This window comes from Mirounga angustirostris, unplaced genomic scaffold (genome assembly GCF_029215605.1).
Source record: "Mirounga angustirostris isolate CCGP_5_RB_7025 unplaced genomic scaffold, mMirAng1.0.hap1 SCAF_12, whole genome shotgun sequence".
NCBI classification, from domain to species: domain Eukaryota; kingdom Metazoa; phylum Chordata; class Mammalia; order Carnivora; family Phocidae; genus Mirounga; species Mirounga angustirostris.
Window position 1 is genome coordinate 18,328,572 of NW_026991720.1, and position 16,243 is coordinate 18,344,814.

At 40.8% G+C, this 16,243-nt stretch overlaps 1 protein-coding gene across 3 annotated transcripts in view; it reads right to left on the reverse strand.

The window, feature by feature from the left end:
• Positions 1–271: 271 nt before the first annotated feature.
• The window catches only part of BPGM (bisphosphoglycerate mutase), a 43,122-nt gene continuing 27,150 nt past the window's right edge, over positions 272–16,243 (reverse strand). Inside the window, exons 4-5 of one of the 3 annotated variants that reach the window (XR_010406363.1) lie at positions 15,842–15,938; positions 272–11,390 (exon numbers count right to left, since the gene is read on the reverse strand). The gene's annotated coding sequence lies outside the window, so the exon portion shown is untranslated. The other 2 variants (XR_010406362.1, XM_045864240.3) reach the window with 2 other exon arrangements.

The window sequence follows — 16,243 nt, forward strand, 5'->3', positions numbered from 1 at the left end:
TACCAAGCTCTCCAGGTCATGTGATTTTTTTTTTTTTTTTAGTTATTGTGGTAAAATACACAGAACAGAAATTTGCTATCTTAACCATTTTCAAGGGTACAGTTCAGTAGGATTAAATCCATTCATAGTGCTTTGCCGCCATCCCCAACATCCACCTCCAAACCTTTGCATCTTGCAAAACTGAAACTCTGCCCATTAAACATTAACTCCCCATTTCCCCCAGCTCCTGGCGAACACTATTCTATTTTCTGTCTCTACAATTTGACTACTCTAAATTCTCATACAAGTGGGATCATATAGTATTTGCCTTTTTGTGACTAGCTTATTTCACTTGGCATAATATCTTCAAAGTTTATCTGTGTTGTAGCCCATGTCAGAATTTCCTTCTTTCTTCTTTTTTTTCTAAAGATTTTATTTATTTATTTGACAGAGACAGAGAGAGAGCAGGAACACAAGCAGGGGGAGCGGGAGAGGAAGAAGCAGGCTTCCCGCTGAGCAGAGAGCCCGATGCGGGGCTCGATCCCAGGACTCTGGGATCATGACCTGAGCCGAAGGCAGCCGCTTAATGACTGAGCCACCCAGGCGCCCCAGACTTTCCTTCTTTCTTAAGGCTGAGTAATACTGTGTTGTATGTACATACCACATTTTGTTTATCCATTCAACTGTCAATGGACATTTGGGTGGTTTCCTTGTTTTAGCTATTTTGAACAATGCTGCTGAGAACATGGGTATACAAATATCTTTTCAGGACCCTACTTTCAATTATCTTGGCCATATGCTCAGAAGTAGAATTGCAGAATCATACTGTGATCCTATTTTTAATTTTTTAAAAAACCACCATACTGTTTTCTCTAGAACAGGGTTCCCAAACCATTCTTGATGATGGGCACTTGGCAAAGGTCTTTCAGGTAGTCTTGGCAGATCCTAGGAAACATTCAAAGTCAGGATTCCCCACTGCCAAGGGAGAAGGAAAAAGTGGGGTAAGGAAACTGTTTATTCTAGGAACTGAACGGTAATTTAAACTTTCTTCTGTGGCTAAGCACTCCACTAGACATGTAGATATATTTTCCTATTTCGTTCTCACAAAACTCTACAAGGTGGGAATCACAGCTGAACCCATTGGCTTCTCTTTTGTGGTCCAGCGCTATGTTTTTTACTGGTCACAGACATGCCCATAAAGATAATCTACTGATACTTTAAGCCCAACATATTCAAAATGAAACTCATTATGTTTCCCTACACCAGCCCCTTTCTTTCTTCTTCAGATTATAAGCTAGTACCTGTTTCATTGATTTCTTATTGCCAGCAAATCCTAGAATTGGTGCATTTATGAACCACTTCTCTTTTTCAGTTAAGGTTATTTCTGGTCATTTCTGCTTAAAACCTACCTTAGTCTATTTGGGTCTTCCCATTTTCTCAGACCCCTTCTAGCCAGCCTCCTGCCAGACTTGCTCACCTCCCTGTCCTCCCATTCTTCTGCTGTAATCCCAGCTTCAATGCTATATTCCCCATGAAAGCTTTTGTGAACCCTGCTAATGAACACCAACAGTATTTTATCATTCCCACTTCATAACAACCATGCACATTCCTCCTAGAACCATAGCTAACAACAAACTTGAGTTAAGCTCCTTAATAGAACGAAGAGCTTGCCTTCATATTAGTACTGACCCCAAATTCCATCCTAATATATTTGCCTATAACACGTTCAATCCTCTTACCTATGCTAGCATCTGTAAGAGTTTATCAGCAAGTGGGAGACCAGAGCAGAGATCCATAGAGATGAAGAAATGTTGACTTCTTCCAAAGTATGCTCTTCACAGGAGATATTTGCCTGCTTATTCCCTACGATCACCTGAAACTCTAGCCCAGTCTGGCTACTTGATAGTTGCCTCTAAGTGATGGAACAGATTTTGACAGAGGGATCCCCTCTTGAATTTTAAGAGTTCAGATGGCAATCAGAGGAGATAGGACTATGTTGGCAGAACCATTGGCTAAGCTGAAGCCATATTGCGCTACTGCTTTGGCTCAAACAAAACAATATGGTTGATGTGTATATTTTGACTAGGGGGTCAAGGTAACCTCCATTCTAAATCCACCTTTTTTATTTATTAGCACTTTGACATTTGGCAAGTCATTAAGCTTCTGTGGGGCTTAATTTCCTCCCCTTGGAACATGTGGATAATATATCTGCTTCTCCTGCCGTAGAGAGTTGTGAGTAGAGGAGAGTGAGATAAGGTATGTGAAAGAATTTAGTAAACTAATATCAGGTACCTTTTGCTGCTGATACCCCAAACATAGTGACTTACAATAACCACCATTTATTTAGCTTGTGATTTTGTGGGTTGGCCAGACTGTGTGGTCTGTGCCAGCTTCGTTGATCATTGCTGGGCTCACTCATGTGTCCATGGTGAACTGGCAGGTTGCCTAAGAGATGGGAGATCTAGGATGGCCTCAAATTCCATGTCTGGTGGTTGACAAGCTGTAGGTTTGGGTAGCAGGAGTGACTGTGCCGTGTATATCTCATCATCCCGCAGGTCAACTTGGGTTTCTCTACGTGGCAGCATCAGGGTTCCAAAAGAAGACAAGCTCCATAGTGCGCAGGCTTCTCAAGTCTCTGCTAGTGTCTCTTTCCTGACATCCCGTTGGCTGAGCCCAGAATCAGGTGGGAGGTCATTCAAAGTTTCCTGGTAAAGGAGCATGGATGGATGGATACAGGAGAAAAGAAGAATTTATGGCTGTTTTTGCAATCTACTAGACCGTTGCCAATTGGGATAGCAGCAGCAGATGTTCTAGCACAGTGCCCAAAGTCATCGCTGGGAGCTACAGTGTCTGTGCCCAATGGCGGGGGCATTGGAGTCCTTGCTGGAGTCATCCCCACTCCATGCTTTGGGTGTTATTCTCAGCAGAGTGGCCTTCCAAGCTCAATTCTCTGGCCTTCCCAAGAAGTTTGTGAGGCACTTGATATCCTTTAACAAACTCCTGTTTTGTTTAGACTAGCGAGAGTGGTTTCTACTGTTTCTGACTGGGGATCCTGGCACTGATAGTTTTCCAAGGCTGGAGCGCTGTGGCTTTAAATACCGCATACTGAAGAAGGCACAATGTTTGTTTTACTTTTTGGCAAGTAAAATGTTCAGCTCACCTATTCCTATGTATGTATTCATATAATCCAGCGAGGCTTTAACACATAAGCTCAGGACTCCCCAAATATCAAAGCAGATGGTTTGAGAAAAGAAGGAAAGCAAACTCTATTTGTCTCATGGAGAAAAGCAAACACTTAAATTTTGTGTGAAAAATCTAAGCTCTCTAGCTCCACTCAGTGTTCTGTTGGACTTATGTGGCACCATATTAGTTTGTAAGAGAATGAAAATGGGATTTGCTCACTGTAGCTTCATTGGATAATCTTTGGCCAATTTTAAACGGACATCTCAATTTAAAAATTTTTTTTCAAACTAAAAGCAGTATGGTGTAGTGGCCAAGGGCATGGGCTGTGGAGTTAGAGAGCCCTGGATTTGAATCCTGAGGCAGCCCTATATTAGCTTTGTGACTTTGGGCCAGTTACTCAGCTTCTCTGAGGCTCCTCTGTCAGGTGAGAATGCATCCTTGTAGTATTGCTGTGAGGATTTAACGAGATCTAAGACAGGCTTACTTTGCATCAGAGAATCATCTTTGGGAGTAATTCATGACACCTGTATGGTAAAAGTTAAAATCAAGATTTCAAATATAGTACTTTTGCATGACTTTGACAGTCATAAAAATAGTCATCGTCGTTTTCGTTTCATTTTGATGCTTGTCATGACATCATTTCCAGCAGTGGTGCATTTAGAAGTGTGGAAGTCTTGGAACGCCTGGGTGGCTCAGAGAGTTGAGTGTCTGACTCTTGATTTCAGCTCAGGTTGTGATCTCAGGGTCGTGGCATCCAGCCCCGCATTGGGCTCCACGCTCCGTGGGGAGTCTACTTGAGATTCTCTCCCTCTGCTCCTCTCCCCACTTCCACACACACACACTCTCTCTAAAATAAATAAATCTTTAAAAAAAAGTACAGACATCTTTCTCTTAATCTCTTTTCTATATTATCATAAGAACACATGACATTAAATTTACCAATGTAAGCATTTTTAAGTGGACAGTTAAAAATTTTTTTTTAAAGATTTTATTTATTTATTTGAGAGAGAGAATGAGAGAGAGAGAGCATGAGAGGGAGGAGGGTCAGAGGGAGAAGCAGACTCCCTGCTGAGCAGGGAGTCCGATGCGGGACTCGATCCCGGGACTCCAGGATCATGACCTGAGCCGAAGGCAGTCGCTTAACCAACTGAGCCACCCAGGCGCCCTAAGTGGACAGTTTAATTAAATATGTTCACACTGTTGTGCAGCAGGATCCCTGGAACTTTTTCAACTTGCAAAACTGAAACTCTATAACCATTAACTACTAGTCCCCTCTCCCCCTAGGCCTTGGCAATCACCTTTCTAATTTCTGCTTGTATGATTTTGGCTACTTTAGATACTTCATATGAATGGAATCATACAGTATTTCCCCTTTTCTGACTGGCTTATTTCACTTAGCAGAATGTCCTCAAGGTTCATCCATGTTGTAGCAGGTGAGAGAATTTCCTTCTTTTTTAAGTCTACATAATATTCCACTGTATGTATATATCACGTTTTCTTTATCCATTCATTTGTCAGTGGACATTTGGGTTGCTTCCATCTCTTGGCTGTTGTGAATAACGTTGTAATTGACAGGTATATAAATATCTCTTCAATATCCTGGTTTGAATTCTTGGATATATACCTAGAAGTGGGATTTCTGGATCTTATGGTAATGCTATTTTTAATTTTTTGAGGAACTTCTATACTGTTTTTCATAATGGCAGCACCATTTTACATCCCCACCAACAGTGCCAAAGAGTTCTTTGCATCCTTGCCAACACTTGTTATTTTCTGTTCTTTTGATAATGGCCATTCTAAGGGATGTGAAGTGATGTCTCAATGTAGTTTTGATTTGCATTTTTCATTTTTTCTTTTTTTTTAAAGAGGAGGAGAGAGGGGTTGGAGGGGCAGAGGCAGAGAGAGAATCACGGAGCCTGATGGTGGGGCTCAATTTCACAACTCTGAGATCATGACCTGAGCCAAAATCAAGAGTCAGACGCTTAACCAACTGAACCGCCCAGGTGCCCCTTGATTTGCATTTCTCTTATAATAAATGATGTTGAACATCTTTTCATATGTGTGTAGTCCATTTGTTTATTCTCTTTGGAGAATTGTCTATTCAAGTCCCTTGCGCATTTTTAAATTGGGTTGTTTTTTGTTGTTGTTGAGTTGTAGAAATTCCTTACATATTTTGGATATAACCTCTTATATATATGATTTGCAAATATTTTCTCCCATTCTGTAGGTTGTCTTTTCACTCTGTTCAAAGTTTCCTTTGATGCACAGAAGTTTTTACATTTGATATAGTTCCATTTGCCTATTTTTGCTTTCATTGCCTGTGCTTTTGAAATCATTGCCAAATCCGGTGTCCTGAATCTTTCTCCCTAAATTTTCTCTGGGAGTTTCATATTTTTAGGTCTTGTGGATAAGTTTTCAAACCATTTTGAGTTGATTTTTATGTGTGGTGTAAGGTAAGGTCCAACTTAGTTCTTTTGCATATGGATATCCAGTTTTCCCAATACCATTTGAAGAGACTGTTCTTTCCCCACTGTGTAGTTTTGGCATGTTTATCAAAAATCATTTGACCATATCATGCAAAACTTTATTCCTGGGATCTCTGTTCTGTTCTATTGGTTTATATACCTGTTTTTATGGCAGTCCTACACAGTCTTGTTGCTTTGTAGTATGTTCTGAAATCAGGCAGTGTGAGGCCTCAAGATTGCTTTGGGTATTGCAGGTCTCTGGAGATTCCTTTTTAGGATATTTAGTTCTATCCCCGCAAAGAATGCCATTGGGATTTTGATAGGGATTGTGCTGAATCTGTAGATAACTTTGGCTAGTATGGACATTTTAACAACGTTAAATCTTCCAATCCATGAGACAGAATGTCTTTCCATATATTTGTATCTTCTTTAATTTCTTTTAGCAATGTTCTGTAGCATTCGGTGTACAAGATTTTCATCTTGATTAAGTTTATTCCTAAGTATTTTATTCTTTTTGATTTTATAGTAAATGAGTTTGTTGTCTTAATTTTCTTTCCAGATTGGTCATTGTTAGTGTATAGAAACATAGTTGATTTTTGTGTGATTTTCTAGCCTGTAACTTTGTTAAAATAATTTCATTTTGACAGTTTTTTTGTGTAATCCCTAGGGTTTTCTCATATAAAATTATGTCATCTGTGAAACAGATATAATTTTACTTTTTTCTTTCCAATTTGAGTGGCTTTTCTTTCTTTTTTGGCATCAGAGTAATTCTGGCCTCATAGAATGAGTTTGAAAATGTTCCCTCATCTTCAGTTCTTTGGAAAAGTTTTAGAAGGATTGGTATTAATTCTTCTTTAAATATTTGGTAGAATTTTCCAGTGAAGCCTCTGGTCCTGGACTTTCCTTTGTTGGGAGGCTTTTGATTACTGCTTTAATCTCTTTATTAGTTATAAGTCTATTCTGATTTTTTTTTGTTTTTATTTCTTACGGGTCAGTGTTGGTAGGTTGATGTTTCCAGGAATGTACCCATTTCTTCTAGGTTATCCAGCTTGTTGGCATATAATTGTTCATGGTAGTCTGTTATAATCATTTTACTCCTGTGACATCAGTTGTAATGTCCCTTCTTTCATTTCTAATTTTAATTTTTGAGTTTCATCTCTTTTTCTGAGTCTAGCTAAGGATATGCCAATTTTGTTGATATTTTCAAAAAACCAATTCTTGGTCTTGTTAATTTTTCTATTGCTTCTAGTCTCTCTTCCATTAATCTGTGCTCTAATCTTTATTATTTCCTTCTCTCTGCTAACTTTTGGTTTAGTTTGCTCTTCCTTTTGTAATTCCTTGAGATGCAAAATTAGATTGTTGATTTGAGACCTTTCTTCTTAATGTAAGCATTTGTCACTATAAACTTTCTTCTTAGTACTGCTTTTACTGTTCCATATATTTTGGAATGTTGTATTTTCATTTTACCTCCAGATTTCTTCTAAATTCCCTTGTGATTTCTTCTTTGACTTATTGTTTCAAAAGTGAATTATGTATTTCCATATTTTAGCTGATTTTTGTTTTCTTTCTGCTATTGAATCCTAGTTTCATTTCATGTGGTCAAAGAAGATACTTTGTATGAGTTCAACCTTCTTAACTTTGTTAAGACTTACTTTGTGACTTAGCATGTGATCTATCTTGGTGAATGTTCTATGTGCATTTGAGAAGAATGTGTATTCTGCTGTTTTGGGGTGCAGTGTTTTATATATGTCTCTTAGGTCCAATTGGTTCCATCGTGTTGTTCAAGTCCTCTGTTTCCCTGTTGATCTTCTGTCTAGTAGTTCTAGCCTAACTGAAGGGGAGGTATTAAAGTCTCCTACTATTATTGTATTGCTGTCCATTTCTCCTTTCAGTTCTCTCAGTGATTCATATATTTGGGAGGCTTAATCTCTCTTTAAAGATGATAGGATCTATGATTCTCATAGGGATTAGATTTCACAACAGTGGAAAGTAAAATGTTGCCTTGGGGAGACTATGCTCAAATGGCTGAAGCTCTTTGTGGCCAGAAGGGCTTGGACCACTGGACCACTCTTCTGCTGAGAAGACCTTCCTCATATCTTCCATCCCTCTCACATAGCCCAATGTAGCTTCTGTCTACTTCTCTAATCCCATCCCATGATGCTTCACTGCTCATTACTGTGCCCAAGCTACCCTGACTTTAGCTATTACCTACTTCTTAAATACCCCTTTTCTGCCTTAGCATTCACACACGCATATGCACAAGTGCACACCCTGACACATGGGTTGTATCATTCAAGGTTTAGTATATATGAAATCTTTTCAGAGAAGACTTCCATAACCATTCTTGATGTTTGCTGGCTTTCAGTCATAGAAAATGTCTACATATTTTAAAATACTTTTTGTTTTGAAGGTGTATTTGTCAGGTTACATAAAACATACAAAACCTTTTATGTAAGTTTGTTAGCTTGATTGGTAGTTTAAAATATTTAGACAAGTAGCATGTGGGCCGCCATTGTGCTCTTGTACTGAACCTCACACACATTCAAGATGGGCCTGTAAGGAAGTTATAGAAACAGAATTAGTTATTATAGCAGAATATTGAAAGCATCTAATTTTTTTTTCCCTGTTGGGACATTTAAGTTCTATCCAAATGATGGGCCAATATTTACCCATATATTAAGATTGTTTGAAGCCCATGAACCACGGAGAAATATTTATGATTAAAAAACACACAATGGAATGTAAATTAAGAATATATCTATGTGAAAAATGCATATAGGAAGAAATAAATGAAATAGTTTTCAGGATAATAGGATTAAGGAATCTTCTCTACTTATTTTCTTTTCTTTTAAACTTTAATTTTTTTTTTTTAAGATTTTATTTATTCATTTGAGACACAGAGATACAGAGAGAGGGAGGGAGAAAGCATGAACAGGGAGAGAGGCAGAGGGAGAGGGAGAAGCAGGCTCCTCGCTGAGCCAGGAGCCCGATGTGGGGCTCGATCCCAGGACCCTGGGATCATGACCTGAGCCGAAGGCAGACACTTAACCATCTGAGCCACCCAGGCGCCCCTTCTCTACTTGTTTTCAAAATATTTATACTGCTACATTTAACTCTGTAATTTGAATAAAAAGCAAGAACACAAGTCATTAACCTGTTTGCACACCATGATGGCAGCTGCCCATGGAGAAATGCTCTGAGCTGTCAGGCCACTTGGCTTCACTTGGCTCTCTGTCTATCAGCAGCAGGGTTTCCACATCTGTGTGGACTGATGGGAAGATAGCCAGAGAGCACAGTACAGATTAAGATCAAATATCTGCTAGACGAGAACTATTTTAAAGAATCAATAAAAATGAACAGTCCAGGGCTCAAGGGGGATACATTTTTGAAATTTTGGAGAGTAAATCTGCATGATCTTGTCTGGCACTCAGCTTCATGAGGTGGAGGACTTGGGATTTGTTCAATTCTCCTGCCAGCAAAGAGAAGGGACAAGGGGACAAGTGAGGTCTGGCATAGGTAAGCCAGGGACTCTAAGGGAGCCTACAAGTCCTGAGGGATGAGCAGATACTAGGCAGGTAAGGAGCAGGTGATAGACGATGAGGGCAAAGGCAGATCCTTAAAAACGTGTTGGTGTCCCTGAAAGTCTGCATCAAGTTCTGTGTGGCAGAGCTTTTGAAAAGTCACCCGACAAATTTTTGGAGAGGACTGGAGAAGAGTAAAAGTAGAAGGAGGGAGACCAATGTTTGAAATGTTTAAAGAGAGCAAAGCTGAGGATGTGACCCAGGGCCTGAGCGTGGAGGATAGAGAGGAGATGGATTTGAAAGGAACAAGGAAAGAAAATCAACAGGACTCTGTAACTGATCAGAAGGAAGTCACGGTGACAGCCAGGATGCTGGCTGAGCATCCGAGTGCATTGGTAGGACCCCTGTTGCCAGACACCAGCAAGACTCCAGAAACCAGCAAGGACTTGGTATGAGTTTATATTTTAGATTGAAAATCTAAATTTATATTTATTCATGTCTGCCTCTTTCCCAGGTTACAATTCCATGGGGATCCATGAGGTCTCTATTTACATTCTATGTTTACATCGGCTGAGCTCTACAGTTACATAATCAGGGAAAGAAATCCCACAACCGATTTCAGGCCTCTTTGGCCATGACCTCTTGTAAATAGTCAGAACCAGGTTTGCAGGCAAATCCAGAGGCATTTATGAACAAATACTGACCCCCAGTGTCTGGGTGTAGAAATAAGATTAAATAAGGATTAAAAAATAAAGATTATAAAATACCAAGACTCCCGGGAAAGTATGTGGAATTCCAGCTACAAATCCCATTCCCTACAGTCCAGTTCAGAATCCTAGTGTGCTTAAGAAATTAAAATGCTGACTAGCTAACCTATGGCCAAGGACTGCCTGGGGAACTCTGATGGATATTCTATAGAACAAGTGTCAGAATGGATTAAGGGCCTCAATCCAAGTGGCCAGTGGGCACATAACTATGTGATGGACTTTACCCTCTTTGTTCCAAGGTCCAGTTTCAATTAGTCCCAAGAGTCTTCTCACTAACAGGGTAGATTTTATGCAATGAATTTCACTAATAACCCTCTGATTCCTCACCGAGGTCAGCATTATGTCAAATGAAGTTTCCTCTCGAGTGGAGGCAAGGCAGCATGGTTGGTGGACATTCCCTTTGCAGTAGCTGTGAGGCTCGGGTGAATTCATGAAAAATCCTTGAGTAAACTCGGCGCTGCAGTTGCCTTATTGAGAAAGTGAGAAAGTGACCATCTGACATCTTGGCCAACGGTTGCTAAAGTTACTATCAGTAGGCATCTATCTTCTGCACACTGGAAACTAGGCGCTGGTTCTTTGGAGTTGCGTTTGTGTTTACTGGGCTATGCTGAAGTCTAAAAAAACTTGGCTTTGCAGAGAATTAAATGAACAGATTGAGCAATAAAACTGTCTTGAGAGGTAGAGCTTCCTTCACGAAAATGGGATCTTTTTCACAAACTTTGTTTTTTAAGCGAGACTAGACTGAAGGCTTACATGGTCAATCACAGCATAAATAAAAGGCAAATCTTTAGTACCAACACGGTCCATTTGCCTGTTGTTTGGGGCAGTGAGAGCCAGTCACTGCAGGCCTCTGACCCTCAGCAGTCTTAGCAGAAGGATGCACGGAGGAAGAGCAGAAACCAAGGCTGCTTCAGAGTCATATGGATTCGGGTGGGGGCTAGGACCCTGAGATGAGTGACACGAGGAACATTTGCAAGCCTGCCACTGCAGCGAGCTCAAATTCAAGGAACCCTAGGCCCAGACATTACATAAGGTTTCGGAGCCAAATGGTGACAGTGAGAAGGAATGCCACCCTAAGGCAGTAAAGGAGATTAAACAGAAAGTTTTGCACCAGGAGAAAGAAATTCCATTTCCCATTTGTTCAGCTACAAGGTAATGGCAATCGTAACCCCGTTCCTGATTTGCTCTCTCAGCAGAAAAGCTAAGTGTTGGTGTAATGCCTATAACTGCAGCACCAAGCGTAACTGAAATAAAATGAGGGTACTTGTTTCTTGACAATACAGGCGTGAGGAGTTCTTCTCTCACCTAACAAGGACTGAGATTTCAGGAAGAGTGAAACGGCACAGAAAGCAGGTACCTTTATCCAAGTCACTATAGAGAGGTTGTTTTAGTTGCTTCTTTGTGCGTTTTTTTTTTCCTCCTGTCACTTTAGTTTTCCTGGTCTCATTTTGAAAAATTTCAAACCTACAGAAAAGCTGGAAGAAGAGTACATTCTTTCCTCAGTTTATCAGTTACAATATTCACTGCATTTGCTTTCTGTCGCTCGCTAAATATACAGGGACATTGTGTTGGCCGAACTATTTGAATGTGAGTTAAAGACATGACACATCACCTTTAAATTCTTCAGCCCCCAAATGTCCTTTATAACTTTTAATTAAAATATCCAATTAGAGTTCGAATATTGAGGCCCTAATCCCCAACGTGATGGTTTTTGGAGGGACGGCCTTTAGGAGGTACTTAGATTTACATGAGGTCTTGAGGGTAGGCCCCCCCCCCATGATGAGATTAGTGTCTTCGTAAGAGGAAGAGACCAGTGCCCTCCCCTCCGCCCTCCACAAGAGGAGAGCAAGAAGACATCTGTCTGACAACCAGGAGGGCCCTCATCAGGCACCAAATCTGCTAGTTCCTTAATCTTTGACGGCCCAGTCTCCAACACTGTGACAAATGTTTGTTGTTAAAGCCACCTTGTCTGTGGTTTTTTGTTACAGCAGCTTGAGCAGACTGAGACAAATGTTCCATAATCCATGATCATCACTCTTGTCTTTAATCTCAAATTGTCCCAAATTTGGCACTTGAAACCAATTTTTTTTTTTAAGATTTTATTTATTTATTTGAGACAGAGAGAATGAGAGACAGAGAGCATGAGAGGGAGGAGGGTCAGAGGGAGAAGCAGACTCCCCGCCGAGCAGGGAGCCCGATGCGGGACTCGATCCCGGGACTCCAGGACCATGACCTGAGCCGAAGGCAGTCGCCCAACCAACTGAGCCACCCAGGCGCCCCTTGAAGCCAATTTTTGTGTCCCATCAGTCTTTGGGCGTTTTCTTCTTTTCTGACTCAAGCTGTTCCAAGTTCCCCTTATATTTTATCTGTCCCAAACCTGGAATTGACCATTTTCCCAAACACCCCTGGTTCTGTGGAAGAGTAATTAGAAAGCAAGCTCAGGGCTGTAGGTAAGTTCATCATTACTAGGTTATTGTTTCAGGTCCTTTCAGGGAACAGGAACAGAGCTGGGGGTGAGAGAAGGTGGTGTTAGGGAGAGAAAGCGCGTGCACGCACACACACACACACACACACACACTCATATAAATATCTCCAGTTCCAAACCAATAAAACCGCGTTCTTCTTTATCTGCTTCCATGTTCTATCTCCCCTCTCCCATAGTGAGTAACCTGATTTACAAGAACATCAACAAATTTGCTCATTTCTTAAACCTATGCAATTGGTTTCAGAATTATTTAAAATAGTCTCAGGAACATTTTCATCTTTAAAACAGTTGAATTTAACATCAGAGTCGCCAAATCATCCCACAGTATTCAGCAGAAATCACACATAACAGACTAACAGGTCTCTAGACAGCAACCAGAGGTAATACAAACTGTATGCGAGCCAAGACTCAAATTGGACAACTTAGCAAAGGCTGCCGTGAGATGTCTCTAAAGTACCGAGAAAAAGACAAAGTTCAAAATGGAATATTGATGGCTTCCACTTTAACCGTGCAGACACTATTTAAGCTATTTCCCTTTTCAGAATTTATCCCGTTTGATGTTTGGCATTTATTCCAGAATAATCCAGTGGGGGCTGGGGAAGAGAGAGGGGAGATATACAGAACAGTGGCCGTAAGCGAATGAGGTGGCAGTTGGGTGGCAGGCGGGCATAGGAGTGTTCTTTGTGCTATTTATACTCTCTGCTTTTGTGGCCGCTTAAAGCTTTTTATAATAAAAAGATTTTTAAAAACGTATTCCTGTCAAATCAGAGTAAATGTAAACTTAAGTGGCCTGCTCTGACTTAAAAACAAGTAAGAAATATGTGGCCTTAATATGTATACGTAGGAAGAGATGGTGACACTCTAGCTTACCTCTAGAAAATTGTCAAAGGAACTTACTTTTTTTTTGGCAACTTAACGTCCCAGTGTCTTAAAGGCTATATAGCCAGGTTATCCTCCAATAAATAAAACACGACCAATCGTGGAAAAAGAGTGACTTTCATTCTGCCTATCAGTTGGCCAACTAACTTTGTCGTAAGAGGGAGATAGAAGGATTACAATATTCTTCTATTTTGGATGTTTCATTTTCCCCTTGGATTTGGTGGTGTTAATTCCCTTCATAGTCCAATGTGGAAAACGCTCAGGCCACAGCCGGATCTGCTGTGAGGCAAGGCATGATTTAATACTACAAACTGTGTTATAAGAGTCAGCCAAAAATTTGCAAAATCCAATTATGCAAAACACAAAAGGAGGAAACGTAATCAGGAACTGTAATGTTGAGGCAATTTTGGTATGTTTCTGAGGGAAGAACAACATATGAAAGGCTTTCCAGGTAACAGGGAAGCTGAAATTTGAAAAGAGACTGTTGCTTGCAAATGCAAGCAAAGGAATAAAAATGACACCAGGGGATGATGAAATGCCTGTCTAGTAAAACTGCTTTCCCTAGCCCATTCTGTCAAAAGCGGTGAGGGGCCAGGAAAATATAGAACTATAACTACACGAAAGGAGTGGGGAAATATTTGACCTCTCTCTTCTCTCTTTTCTTGGGGTGGCAACATGAACAGTTAGGTTTCCGCGTTTGGCCACCAAGCTGGCCAAGTGCTGCCCCCTGGGGATTGGTTTTAACAGATGCATGCACTGACCAAAAAAAATAAATAAATAACAACACCCCCCACCCCCCCAGCCGCAAAAAAAAGCTATAGAACATGGGGAGGCATCCCAGACTGGAAGACAAATAACCATGGCCATTCCTGTGCATGTGTAGGAACAGCATTTAGATAAAAGCGATCATGCTCCAAGATGAGAAATAACCTACAAATCTGGGGCGAAACAATCTCGTCGAGCCTGGAAATAACCAGACTGCATTTAGAAATCTTTCTTGCACATCTTAGCAAAGAAAAATACATGATAGAATGTATTCTTATCCAGGGATGCTTTGTTGTCGGGGCTCAAAATAGTATTAGATGATGAGCAAACCTTCATTTTTCTGAAGCAGAACTTCTGCTCTTTTGGCAAAATAAATTCTTGGTGTACTAGGATACAGTACTCAACTGAGATATTTAAAAATTAAAACTCTAGGAGGAGCATCTTGCTCTCGCCTTCATCTTACCACACTCTTTCCACACTGGGACAACTACTTCAGCCTGGGCAGAGGAGACATTTCTCACTGGCTCTGGGACTAGCCCAACCTGGCAGCAGGATGGGTTGCCTTCTCTAATGGCCAAATTTCTAAACAGGCTGTCTACCTTTTCTTTAAAAAAAAATTTCTCGGGGCGCCTGGGTGGCTCAGTTGGTTAAGCGACTGCCTTTGGCTTAGGTCATGATCCTGGAGTCCCTGGATCGAGTCCTGCATCGGGCTCCCTGCTCGGCAGGGAGTCTGCTTCTCCCTCTGACCCTCCCCCTTCTCATGTGCTCTCTCTCTCTCAAATAAATAAAATCTTTAAAAAAAAAAAATTTCTCTTCTTTTCGTCCCAGCCTCACAGAGAACAGAAGGATGCCAAGATTAGGATGCAGTTTAGTCAGCCTTCAAGATTTCTACATCAGGGCGCCTGGGTGGCTCAGTTGGTTAAGCGACTGCCTTCAGCTCAGGTCATGATCCTGGAGTCCCACATTGGGCTCCCCGCTCGGTGGGGAGTCTGCTTCTCCCTCTGACCCTCTCCCCTCTCATGCTCTCTCTCACTCTCTCTCTCTCAAATAAATAAATAAATAAAATCTTCAAAAAAAAAAAGATTTCTACATCAAAAATTCTGGATATCTTGTAAGCCATGTGAAAAAAAAAAACAGGTACATTAGGTGATCTAAGGTTGAACTGTTGGAGTTGTTAGAAATAATTTTACATGTCTTAAAAAAAAAAAATGAGACACCCGGCTGGCTCAGTCAGTAGAGTGTGCAACTCTTGATCTCAGGGTTGTGAGTTCGAGTCCCATACTGGGTGTAGAGATTACTTAAAAAATAGAATCTTTAAAAAAAAATAATTTTACATGAGGTTTTTCATAAATGGCTCATTTATTTCAGCCAAGATCTCAAAAACAATAAACCAAATTATATCAGAAAGTGTCAGCAAAAATTAACCCTATCTTGGGAAATCTGCAAGATTCCAAAGTGTCTGGTTGTCAGTGTAGCTTTGTGTGTAGAAGCACATCATTCGGCCGGGGGGTACCCTGGGAGTGAACATCCAGATGCAGGACAAGGGAAGACTCCAACTCTAGGATCTTGAGCTGCATTAAGATAGGGTCACCGCTCGGGTCAGAAAACGCAGAGGTCAATTCCAGAGATGAAACTGTTAAAGAACGGTCTGAGGTACGGCCTCACCATAGGGTTAGAATTCTAGGAAGATCTGATCTCTGAATTCTAAAGAGTTATCATTTGGTTAAGCAGCTGGACTAAAATGAAGGCCTACAGAAGGGCTACACCACGAGTTGGTCAGAAATGTAAAGCACCCACATTCCACGTCCTTATGCGTCACAGATGTGGTCAGCTGTGAGCACACCAACGTCAGCTCTTCTTCCCAGCCATCTTCATCACCAGTGCAGCCAGAACCCTACGGTAAGGACCAAATGAAGACCAAGCAATAGCAAGGGTTTAAATTAGTCTTCTTCTATTGCCATTTATCATCAAATGGATACAAACAGATTAATCTGCCAATGGAAAAACCAGGAAAAACTGATAAATAGCTACAATTTTTTCCCCATGACTTTATCACTGAACTACAGGTCACCTGCCTTGAAATAAGGCAAGAGTTTAAAGAAATGAGGACTTACGTACCCATGACATTTAAAAATACGATCTGGAAAACTGTCACTGAGACTGAGAAGTAATCATGTCTGCCCATGGCCTACCCATGCT